This window comes from Heloderma suspectum, chromosome W (assembly GCF_057233095.1).
Source record: "Heloderma suspectum isolate Gila_16-S chromosome W, 16-S_ref, whole genome shotgun sequence".
In the NCBI taxonomy this organism is placed as follows: domain Eukaryota; kingdom Metazoa; phylum Chordata; class Lepidosauria; order Squamata; family Helodermatidae; genus Heloderma; species Heloderma suspectum.
In genome coordinates, this window is record NC_139475.1 from 35,611,118 (window position 1) to 35,623,758 (window position 12,641).

General features: G+C 50.2%; 1 protein-coding gene across 1 annotated transcript in view; it reads right to left on the minus strand.

The window, feature by feature from the left end:
• The window catches only part of LOC146333964 (A disintegrin and metalloproteinase with thrombospondin motifs 10-like), a 63,791-nt gene that overhangs the window by 29,993 nt on the left and 21,157 nt on the right, over positions 1-12,641 (minus strand). The gene's annotated exons all lie outside the window — the stretch shown is intronic.

A 12,641-nucleotide genomic window follows, 5' to 3' on the forward strand; every position in this document is an offset into this window, starting at 1 on the left:
TAGAGGTTGTGTGCATAAGTCTTCATGACAGGGGTGCAGAACCTTATGACCGCAGACATAATCTGGCCCACTGGGCTCCACAATCTGGCCTGCAGAGCCTCCTCGTGTTCTTCCAGGGGGTGGGAGGGCTTGGCCTCCAAGGGCGCACAGAGGAGGTGCCCGACTTGGCTGGTGCTAGTCCATTCAAGCACCACTTGCCATTTCCAGGGGGACGACAAGCAGCACACAAACCCAGGGACTTGGCCAGGGACTATTTGGTCCAGAAACTTCACAGTCCAAAATAGGGCAGCCAGATTGTTAAGGGGGACTGGCCAACACAATCATATTATGTATTTCATCTGTAAGGCCAACCGCCGGCTTCCTTGATGCCTGCCCATCTTGGCTCATTATGAGCTGCAGGGAGAGGCTGGGTGAGGGGATCCGGGCGGTGGCGAACGCCTCCCTCGAGCGGGGACTGACGCCATCAGCCCTCAAGCAGGCAGTGCTCAGACCGCTCTTGAAGAAGCCCTCCCTGGATCCCCAAGTTCTGAACAACTTTCGCCCGGTCTCGAAGCTGCCATTTGGGGCAAGGTGACTGAGCGGGTGGCGGCGATGCAGCTGAAGGCACACTTGGAAGAAGCCGATCATCTAGACCCACCTCAGTCGGGCTTCAGGCCTGGGCATGGGACAGAAACGGCCTTGGTCGCCTTGGCGGATGATATGAGGAGGGCTCTGGATAGGGGCGGATGCGCCTTCCTTGTTCTCCTCGACCTCTCAGCGGCTTTTGGTACCGTTGACCACGGCGTCCTCCTGGACCGCCTGGAGGGGCTGGGCATCGGAGACACCGTATTGCGGTGGTTCCGGCCCTTCCTCTCCGGCAGGTAGCAGAGGGTAGCACTGGGAGAGGAGGTGTCGGACCCATGGCCGCGCACGTGTGGGGTGCCACAGGGCTCCATCCTCTCCCCGATGCCGTTTAGCATCTATGTGAAGCTGCGGGGGGCGATCATCGGGAGGTTTGGGCTGCGGGCGGTGTCATCAACGTGCGGCTGACACGCATCTCTACCCCTCGTTCAAATCCTCACCAGGGCTGGCCATGGAATCCCTGTCCGAATGTCTGGAGACGGTGAGCGGCTGGGTGGGGAGGAACATGCTGAAGCTGAACACTGACAAGACCGAGGTGCTTTTGGTGGGAGACAAGGGGAGGTCGACCTGGGGTTGAGTGGGGTGCGGCTACCCTTGGAAGACCAGGGGGTCATTTTGGACTCCCAGCTGGCCATGGAGGCTCGGGTGTCAGCCGGGAGCCGGACAGCGCCGTACCAACTCCATCTGGTAGGGCGTCTGCGCCCCTACCTTCCCAGCCATCTGCTCCCGTCGGTGGTACATGCCCTGGTCTCCTCTCGTCTAGACTACTGTAGCGCACTCTACATGGGGTTACCCTTGAAGACGGTTCAGAAGCTACAGCTGGTGCAGAACGCGGCGGCTCGCCTGAGTAAAGGCAGCCGCCGGCGAGATCACATCACTCCGGTGCTGAAGGAGCTGCACTGGCTACCAGTTGTTTTCCGGGCCAAATTCAAGGTGTTGGTTTTGACCTTTAAAACCCTATATGGTCCCGGCCCAGCCTACCTCAAGGAGCGGCTCTGGCAACACCAGACAGGCCGCTCAACGAGACCAGCCTCGGCTGGCCTTCTCTCTGTCCCATCAGCCAGGACAGCTAGGCTGGTGAGGACGAGGGAGGGGGCCTTCTCTGTGGTGGCCCTCACGCTGTGGAACTCCCTCCCTCTTTAATGAGCTTCCGCCACGCATTAAAAACGTGGTTTTTCAAGCAGGCATTTGGGTTGGATTAGAGTATTTTTCCCCTTCATGGATCACTGCCTTGTTGTGGTGAAGGGGCTTGCGTAACTCAGTGAAGCCATAAGCTATGCCGTGCAGGGCCACCCAAGACGGACAGGTCATGGCAGAGAGTTCTGACAAAATGTGGTCCACTGGAGAAGGAAATGGCACCCCACTCCAGTATTCTTGCCAAGAAAACCCCATGGAACATATCACAAGGCTATGATGCCGGAAGATGAGCCCCTCAGGTCGGAAGGTGTCCAATATACTACTGGGGAAGAGCAGAGGGAATTTCCAAGTAGTGCCAGAAAGAGTGAAGCGGCTGGGCCAAACCCGAAAGGACACTCAGCTGTGGATGTGTCTGGTGGTGAAAAGAAAATCCGATGCTGTAAAGAACAATATTGTTTAGGAACCTGAAATGTCAGATCAATGAATCAAGGTAAGCTGGAGGTGGTCAAGCATGAGATGGCAAGATTGAACATCGACGTCTTGAGAATCAGTGAACTCAAATGGACAGGCATGGGCAAATTTAATTCAGGTGCCCATCATATCTACTACTGTGGGCAAGAATCCCTGAGAAGAAATGGAGTAGCACTCACAGTCAACAAAAGGGTGGGAAAAGCAGTACTGGGGTACAATCTCAAAAACGATAGAATGATCTCAGTACAAATCCAAGGCAAACCATTCAACATCACAGTAATTCAAGTCTATGCCCCAACCACTGATGCCAAAGAAGCTGAGGTTGATCGGTTCTGTGAAGACCTACAACACCTTCTAGAACTAACACCAAAAAAAGATGTCCTCTTCATCATAGGGGATTGGAATGCTAAAGTGGGAAGTCAAGAAATCACTGGGATAGCAGGCAGGCATGGCCTTGGTGTACAAAATGAAGCAGGACAAAAGCTAATAGAGTTTTGCCAAGAGAACACGCTGATCATAGCAAACACTCTTTTCCGTACCAGCTGCAGTTTCCGAACCGTCTTCAAGGGTAACCCCACGTAGAGCGCATTACAGTAGTCTAAACGAGAGGAGACCTGACAAGACCGAGGTACTTTTGGTGGGAGACAAGAGGAGGCTGGGGGATGTTGCCCTGGTGTTGAATGGGGTACAGCTACCCTTGAAAGACCAGGTCCGCAGCCTGGGGGTCATTTTGGACTCCCAGCTGTCCATGGAGGCTCAGGTGTCAGCTGTGAGCCGGACAGCGCTGTATCAACTCCATCTGATACGGCGGCTGCGCCCCTTCCTTCCCGACCATCTGCTCCCATCGGTAGTACATGCCCTGGTCTCCTCTCGTTTAGACTACTGTAATGCGCTCTACGTGGGGTTACCCTTGAAGACGGTTCGGAAACTGCAGCTGGTACAGAACGCGGCGGCTCGCCTGATTAAAGGCAGCCGCCGGCGAGATCACATCACTCCAGTGCTGAAGGAATTGCACTGGTTACCAGTTGTTTTCCGGGCCAAATTCAAGGTGTTGGTTTTGACCTTTAAAACCCTATATGGTTCCGGCCCAGCCTATCTTAAGGAGCGCCTCCAGCAACACCAGACAGGCCGCTTAACAAGATCAGCCTTGGATGGCCTTCTCTCTGTCCCATCAGCCAGGACAGCTAGACTGGTGGGGACGAGGGAGAGGGCCTTCTCTGTGGTGGCCCCCACTCTGTGGAACTCCCTCCCTAGGGAACTCCGTCATGCCCCCTCTTTAATGAGCTTCCGTCGTGCATTAAAAACGTGGTTGTTCAGGCAGGCATTTGGGGTGGGTTAGGGTATTTTTTTAAAAAAAAATTTATGGTAAAATTTTATTGTTTTAAATTGTTTATGGTGGGTTGTACATCGCCCAGAGTGGCTGGGTGACCAGTCAGATGGGCGATTAATAAATTTAATAAATAAATAAATAAATAAATTCCAACAGCATAAGAGACGACTCTACACATGGACATCACCAGATGGTCAATATCAAAATCAGATTGATTATGTCCTTTGCAGCCAAAGATGGAGAAGCTCCATACAGTCAGTCAAAACAAGACCTGGAGCTGACTGTGGCTCAGATCATGAGCTGCTTCTTGCAAAAATTTGGCTTAAATTGAAGAACGTCGGGAAAACCACTAAACCGTTCAGGTATGACCTAAATCATATCCCTTATGAATATACAGTGGAGGTGAGGAATATATTTCAGGGATTAAACCTGATAGACAGAGTGCCTGAGGAACTATGGACGGAGGTCCGTAACATTGTTCAGGAGGCAGCAACTCAATCCATCCCAAAGAAGAAGAAATGCAAGAAAGCCAAGTGGCTGTCTGATGAGGCTTTACAAGTAGCTGAGGAAAGAAGGGAAGCGAAAAGCAAGGGAGAAAGGGGAAGATATATCCAACTGAATGCAGATTTCCAGAGAATAGCAAGGAGAGACAAGAAGGCCTTCTTAAATGAACAATGCAAAGAAATCGAGGAAAACAACAGAATGGGAAAGACTAGAGATCTCTTCCAGAAAATCGGAGATCTCAAGGGAACGTTTTGTGCAAAGACGGGCATGATAAAGGACAAAGAAGGCAGGGACCTAACAGATGCAGATGAGATTAAGAAGAGGTGGCAAAAATACACAGAAGAACTATACAGGAAAGATCTGAATGTCCCTGATAGCCATGAGAGTGCGGTCACTGAACTTGAGCCGCACATCCTCGAGAGTGAAGTCAAGTGGGCCTTAGGAAGCATTGCTAACAACAAAGCTAGCGGAGATGACAGTATTCCAGCCGAGCTATTTAAAATCCTAAAAGATGATGCTGTTAAAGTGCTGCATTCAATATGCCAACAAATTTGGAACACTCAACAATGGCCGCAAGACTGGAAAAGGTCAGTTTACATTCCAATTCCAAAGAAGGGCAACATCAAAGAGTGTTCAAACTACCGCACAATTGTGCTCATTTCACATGCCAGCAAGGTGATGCTCAAAATCCTACAAGCTAGGCTTCAGCAGTATGCGAACCGAGAACTACCGGAAGTACAAGCTGGGTTTCGAAGAGGCAGAGGAACTAGAGATCAAATCGCCAACATACACTGGATCATGGAGAAAGCAAGAGAATTCCAGAAAAACGTCTATTTCTGCTTCACTGACTACGCTAAAGCCTTTGATTGTGTGGATCACAACAAACTGTGGCAAATTCTTAAAGTGATGGGAGTACCAGACCACCTTACCTGTCTCCTGAGAAACCTGTACGAGGGTCAAGAAGCAACAGTATGAACCAGACATGGAACAACCGCGTGGTTCAAAATTGGGAAAGGAGTACGAAAAGGCTGCATATTGTCACCCTGCTTATTTAACTTATACGCAGAGTACATCATGAGAAAAGCCGGGTTGGATGAATCACAGGTCGGAATTAAGATTGCTGGGAGAATTATCAACAACCTCGGATACGCAGACGATACCACCCTAATGGCAGAAAGCGAAGAGGATCTCAAGAGCCTCTTGTTGAGGGTGAAAGAGGAGAGTGCAAAAGCTGGTTTGAAACTCAACATGAAAAAAAGGGAAAATCATGGCATCTGGCCCTATCACTTCCTGGCATATAGAAGGGGAAGAAATGGAAGCAGTGACAGATTTTACTTTCTTGGGCTCCAAGATCACCGCAGACGGTGACTGTAGCCATGAAATTAAAAGACGCTTGCTCCTTGGGAGGAAAGCTATGGCAAACCTAGACAGCATAGTAAGAAGCAGAGACATCACCTTGCCAACAAAGGTCCGTCTAATCAAAGCTATGGTTTTCCCAGTAGTAATGTATGGCTGTGAGAGCTGGACTATAAGGAAGGCTGAGCACCGAAGAATTGATGCTTTTGAACTGTGGTGCTGGAGAAGACTCTTACGAGTCCCCTGGACTGCAAGGAGGTCAAATCAGTCCATCCTAAAGGAAATCAGCCCTGAGTGCTCATTGGAAGGACAGAGACTGAAGCTGAAGCTCAAATATTTTGGCCACCTAATGCGAAGAGAAAACTCTCTGGAAAAGACCCTGATGCTGGGAAAGACTGAAGGCAAAAGGAGAAGGGGACGGCAGAGGATGAGATGGCTAGATAGCATCACCGATGCAATGAATATGGACTTGAGCACACTCCGGGAGAGAGCGCAGGACAGGAAGGCCTGGTGTGCTCTGGCCAATGGGGTCACGAAGAGTTGGACACGACTGAACGACTGAACAACAAAGGGTATTTTTAGAAATATTATGTTTTAAATGTAGAATTTTATTGTTTTAAACTGTTTCTATTACTGTACATCACCCAGAGTGGCTGGGTGACCAGCCAGATGGGCGACTAATAAATTTAATAAATAAATAAACAAACAAACAAATAAATAAATAAAAATATTATGCCAGTACTTTTCCATCTGCACTGGCTGCCAATCTATTTCTGGGCCCAATTCATAGTGCTGGTACTAACATTCAAAGGTCTAAATGGTTTGGGGCCAGGTTACCTGAAGGATCGTCTCTTCCCATATGTACCTGCCCAGAACCTAAGACCATCTTCAGTGGTCCTTTTCTGGGCGCCCCCACCAAAGGAAGTGAGGTGGGTGGCCACCAGGAAGAGGGCCTTTTCTGCTGTGGCATCCCGGCTGTGGAATGAGCTTCCCAGAGAGGTTTGCCTGGTGCCAACATTGTGCTCCTTTCAGTGCCAGGTAAAGATCTTTTCATTTTCCCAAGCATTTTAGTTTTTCAGTTTCTGTTTTATATCTGGTATTGTATTTTAAACCTTTGCACTGCCACTAGTTTCTATTTGGTTGTAATTTTTATTTTTAAACTGTGGTTTTAAACTTTTATATTGGATTTTATTGTCTTGAATTTTATGGTTTTAATTGTTGTGAACCACCCAGAGAGCTTCAGCTACTGGGTGGTATAGAAATGTAGTAAATAAAGAAGTACTCCCAGCATTGGCGAGTCCTGCTCTCCTCAGCATGAAGGAAGTGAAAATGGGATAGGATGGGCCAATGATTTCAGTGGGTGTGGCCATACCCACTGATGTCATCTAGCCCTCAGAGTACCTGGGGGGGGGCAATTCAGCTCCCCCTGAAAATTGGTTCTGCACCCCTGGTTTATGAAATAAAATTTTTAATAAAACAAAAATGCCTCTGGGCGTTCACAGCAGTTACTGCGATGCAATGGCAGCCCAACACCATACACACATAGAAGGTGTTAGATAAAAAGTCCTTGCTTCCGGTTTAGAAGAAAAGGATGCCAGGCAGGCAGCAGTGGATCCAACACTATTTTATTGAACGTTTTGCAAAACGGGTGCAGAGCAGTCTGGGCCCCGAGACACGTGTGCAAAAGCTCTTTATACCATATCACTTCTATTGTTCTTGCCAGTAACCAATGAAACAGTCAGTACATCAGCTTACCAAGTCAATAGCCAATAAACAGTCAGTATCAGCTTACCAAGCCGTTAGTCATGAGCGCGTCATCATGGTTCTCCTTTTGGCTCCGCCCACATTTTTCCCGCCACTCGGGCTCCTACGTAACTGAGGCGCCAGCGGTTATGGAGTCTCTTTTTTCTAACAATTCCCTCCTTTAAGTCTTTACTCACGTCTTAAAGCGTTTAAAACGGAGTTTCTTTATCAGCACAGTAAAGCAAGAGCATCTGTTTTGACAGAGCGGTTTCTATCAGTCGCTGGGATAAGCCTCTAACACAGGGGATAATGCAGCAACCAAATAATAGCAGAACTCCTACTACCACTACAAGCGAGATAAGGATTAAGGCTGCTAGGTGCTTCCATTTTCCAAACCACTTTTCTAACCAGGCGGTCACGGGGTTGTTAATTTCTGAATTCTCAGCTAACTCCTCAGATAAGGCGGTGAGGCTCCGCAAGGCCTTTGTTACTGTGCCGTCTGGAGCAGTGTTGTTAGGGATGAAGGTGCAACATCGCCCACCTAGCATAACACATACCCCTCCTTTTTCTGCTAACATCATATCAAGAACACGCCGATTTTCCTAGGCCATTTGGCTGGTGGCATCTAGTTGCTCAGCCAATCCCTTTACAGCATCACAGGTATAGTTTATTGAGAGTCTGGCACTCCTCTTCTCCCCACGCGTCCGGGTGTTGGAACAAGCGGATCACACAGGTGAGGAGGGAAGGAGCGTCTCGCCCCAGAGGAAAAGGCATCACTCTCGCTACCGATCTTCCTGCGGCACAAACAAAACAGTCTGACTTATTTAAGGACTTGGCGGTATACTTTACTTATTTTAACCACAAATTATCAGTCTCTTTTGTTATTGGGATCCCTAGTCTGGCTTTCCAGGGATGCTTTTCCACCTCAGGAATTTGCACCAAAGGTGGTTTGGGAGACGCAGCTGGTCGAGGGTCTCTTTTGACGGGGATTAGTTTACCTTCTTTTTCTTTTGCCTTCTGTATTAGCTGATTGACGGTTTGGTGAACCTGTGATGGACTCCACTCACCTAACCCCCATTGAGGAATAGTCCTCACACTCCCTGGTTCTGGTAGCTCCCCTCTGCGGAGGCAAACTGTGCTACTTACTGGTAGAGTGCCTCTCTTTTCACCAGTGTAAAGTGGCTTAATCAACTGTACTTCATAAACCCCTATCCCATTACAAGTGGTGGATTTCTTGGACTTATAGTACTCCGCTCCCAAAGAGGACCTATAGAATGCCTCTCCCCAGTGCCCATTTTCTTGGCAACAGCTCCTTGTTGCCCCGGCTGTTATGCAGGAGAGCAACATCAGGATCCACAGCCACTTTATTTTAACAATAGTGGTTATGTTATCAAGCCCGATTGAGTCAGATCCTGGCCTTTCTTAGGTGCTGGGATTTATAAACAAGAGGCGATTGTGGCTCCTGGATGGCTTCTTCGCCTGTGTCCCTGGCAGCTTCCGGGGGGGTGCCAGGGAGCAGAGGACCGTTGCCCGTGTCCTCCTGTTCTCTCCGGGTGACAGGAGGAGGCAGGGGTCGTCTAAATGGCTTTAACCGGCTGCAATGTGTCCATTTGCTAGAACCCACAAGTTTCACACATGAATGGCTGGTTGGTCCCACCAAGTAGGGCCCTTCCCACCCTTCTTTTAGAGCTTCTTTATTCCACTTCTTCAGCAACACTTTGTCTCTCGGCTGGAAGAGATGGATGGGAGCATCTAGCGGCAACCTCTGGAACGGGACGGAGTAAGCTCGTAGCTGTGAAAGAACGGACTGCAGAGAAGTCAACTGGCCCCTCAACATCTGATCCCCCATTTCCCACTTGACTTCTTCCCTCCTTCCGCAGTGTACCCGGGGCGGGAATCTAAACATTAGCTCAAAGGGGGACAGCTTTATGTCTTTCTTGGCATCCTTCGAAGCTTTGTTAGAGCTATTGGCAAAGCCTCAACCCAAGTGAGCCTTACCCCTTGCTGGAGCTTGGTTAGGGTCTCCTTGAGACTCCGATGGGTTCTTTCAACCTGCCTTCTCGCCTGGGGTCTCCAGGGGCAGTGCGAGTGCCACTCTACCCCCAGAGCTCGTGCCAGGCCCTGTGTAACAGCTGAGGTGAAATGTGAGCCCTGGTCGGACTCTACAACCTCAGGCAGGGAGAACCGGGGCACCACCTCCTGTAACAACTTAGCAACTACAGTTTTTGCTTGACAGCTTCTGCATGGGAACGCTTCTACCCACCCCGTCACTATTACAAGCAAGTATCTGCAACCCCTACACGGTGGCATTTCAGCAAAATCAATCTGCACCCTCTGGAAGGGATAATGCGCCCATGGTCGCCCTCCCCTTGGTGGAGGGGGTGCCCCGGGGGAATTAATTTTCTGGCAAACCTCACATGTTGCTGCTAATCGATGGGCGCGTACAGTTAGGCCAGGAGAGACGAACAGCCTCCTGCAATAGTCAATCATGGCTGATGCCCCAGGGTGTCCAAGAGAGTGATGCACTTGTTCCAGGATAGCTCCCTGCAGGGTCTGCGGTAGGAGCAGCCTCCCATCCGTCGCCGCGGGGACTTACTCTGTGTTCTTGCGCCATCTGCAACTCGGAAGGGGAGTATGTGGGGGCTCCTCTCTTCTGGGTGAGACGAGAAATGTCCCTTGGATTCCTTCCTTGGCTGCCCTCTTTGCGGCCCCATCTGCCCTTAAGCAACTCGGCCAGCCTCTTGGCGCGACATCAAGGACCTTGGAGTAATATCCCACCGGCCTCCAGGAGGGGCCCTTTCGCTGGCAAAGTACGCCCGAGGCTACGCCTTTATTCCCATGCACATAGAGTCTAAATGGTCGACTGGGGTTTGGTATGGCCAGGGCAGGTGGCGACACAAGGGCAGCTTTGAGACTGAGGAAAGACTTATTCATCTCCTTAGTCCATTTCCATTTATCTAATTTATCTTTTTGCAGCGCCTCATACAGCGGTCGCGCCGTCTCCCCATCCATGTAGACAAGAGGGAGGGCAGCTGGCTGGGGTTGAGGCACATGGAGATCCACCCAGGAGGAGATTTTACATCCCACAGAGTTGCGTCAGGGCAGGGCCCCTAGAGGTCTTCATCACCAATGCCCTCAAAGGCGCAGTTGGCCCCAATGTCAGCAGAAGAGCTGGAACGGCTAATGGCACGCGGACTGACGGAGCCCAACTTGCTTGAGACTGTTGCAATAGACTCCCTGCTTGCATCAGGAGAATCCAAAAGAGGGGGAGCCTTTACTGCTTGCTGGCTGCCTGGCTGCTGCAGGGCTCCATTGACTCGCCTGCGGAACATCTTGCGGATGCTGCCTCTTGATTTTTTTCATCATCAGTTTATCCACCATAGACTGCGGGCAGATGCTCAGCATTATGGCCTGCAGGCTGGTGATTGTGACCCACTGTAGGCAGTCTTTATTTATCAGGTACTTAAAGGCAAGTTCTAGCTTCACCTCTGACTTGCCAGCGGTAGGGCCTGATATCTCGTTGTGCATGGGGACCGAGGAAGTGACCCGCCAGCAGCGCATTCGGGTCACCTTGAAACTTCCCTCCTTGATCTGGTCATTGGGCAGCTTGACCCGGAAGTTCAGCTTACTATTCTCAGCCCCCACAATGACGTGGCAGCCCTTCTCGGGGAAGTCTGTGATGCAGGGGTCAAATTTGAGATAGCTGTAATACTTGAGGGTCTGTGCCAAGCGGATGAACTCCTTCGTGGAGACCTTATCTTGTAGGGACTTCAGCTGACGGTGTTGCCAACTTGGCACGAGAGGCCCTTCCGACCCCGGCCCAAACTAGGGGATCGACTCTGTTTTCTATTAAGCACCAGTCCTCGTCTGCCTCTGGGGCGGGCTCCTCTGCGACCTTTGAAAGGGCCATTTGATAGTTACTGCTCTGTTGCTTGGGGAGCTGTACTTCTATCCTTCCGTCAGAAGTGAAAGCAATCTCAATTTGGAGCTTAGTCAGCAAGTCCCTTCTTAACAATGCCACCGGACAGGAGGGGGTACAGACAAAGGCGTGTGCTAGGTGTGTTTTCCCAACCTTGGTGAGCAAGGGACGAGAAAGGGGCACTCGGGTTGCCCTTCCCTCGACCCCCATTATGGTGGTGGATCCCCCACTTCCCGATGGTGGTTGGCTAAGGGGGGAGGATGGTCAGGGCGGCCCCTGTATCTACAAGGGCATCGTAGGAGCGGCCCCCAACTTTGATTTTGACCATGGGGTCCCCTCTTGCCTCAGAGACAGCCAAGAGGGGGCCGGGCCCCTGTCTGTCCTAATCTCTTGTTCATACAATACTCTTTGCTTTTCCCCTCTACTTCCTTTTTCTTTCTGTTTTGGGGCTTCACAGTCTCGCTTTCAGTGTCCAATCTTTTTACAGAAGGCACTGATCTTTTCCTAAGGGAGGCCCTTTTCTGTTCCCCTTTCCACCCTTCTTAACCCCTCCTTGCTCTGGCCTGAGAACGGCAGCGAGGAGTTTTGCTTGCCTCTTGTCTTTTATAAACTTTCTGAACTACCTCTAGTAAAACACTTAGGTCAGCCGCCAATCCTCCCTCAACCTTCTGCAACTTCTTTCTGTTGTCTTGGCAACTATTTCCCAAGAACTGAGTCGTGAGAATCCTTAAATTATTTGGGTCATTCAAGTCAACATCAGTATACTTGGCGAAGGCTTCCCTTAGCCTTCAGAGGAACATGGCAGGAGGCTTGTTTTTGTCTTGTTTTAAAGTCAGAACTTTTTGCAAATTGGGGGCCCTCCGCGCGGCTTGTCTCATGCCTGCTAAAATGAGCCGAAAATACGGCATGCCTCTGCCTTTGTGCAGCGGTGGCTAGTCTCCGATCAGGCTGTCTTAAAGGCAACACCGCTGCTATCTCATCTTCGGTCACAAGGGGGAGCTCCTCCCTAAGCTTGGCGCACGCGCCAGCAAGAATAGTTGGTTTCTGACTAAGGAAACAAGTGTTTAATAACATCTGTGTGTCGTCCCAGGTAGGATTGTGTGTGAGCCTCACATTTTCTATTAAGGACAACAATGGACCGGGGTCCTCCTCAAAGGGAGGATTGAACTGTTTCCAGTTGTACAGATCAGACGTTGTAAAGGGGACGTAAACAAACATTGTCCCCTGAGGGTGTTGGGCGGTAGGATCGGGGACCTCTCTAATAGGGAAGGTCAATTTTTTTCTCAGTTATCACAGGGAGGGCCAAGGACATACATTTAACTACCCACGGGGTGGGCCTGCCGCTGAGGGGTACGCAAGTTGCCCATGAATCAATATAGGGGAACTGATCCCAACTTCCCCTCTGTGTTACTATTATACGCACAGCAGATACCAGGGTTGGGTCAAAAGACCCCTCGGGTGGCCATTTGGGTTCTAATACCGGCCATTCCCGGGCGCAAAGAAGGACAAGTCGATCCTTCGTCATCTTAGTTCCATAATCCTGCTTAAAATGTGACCAGT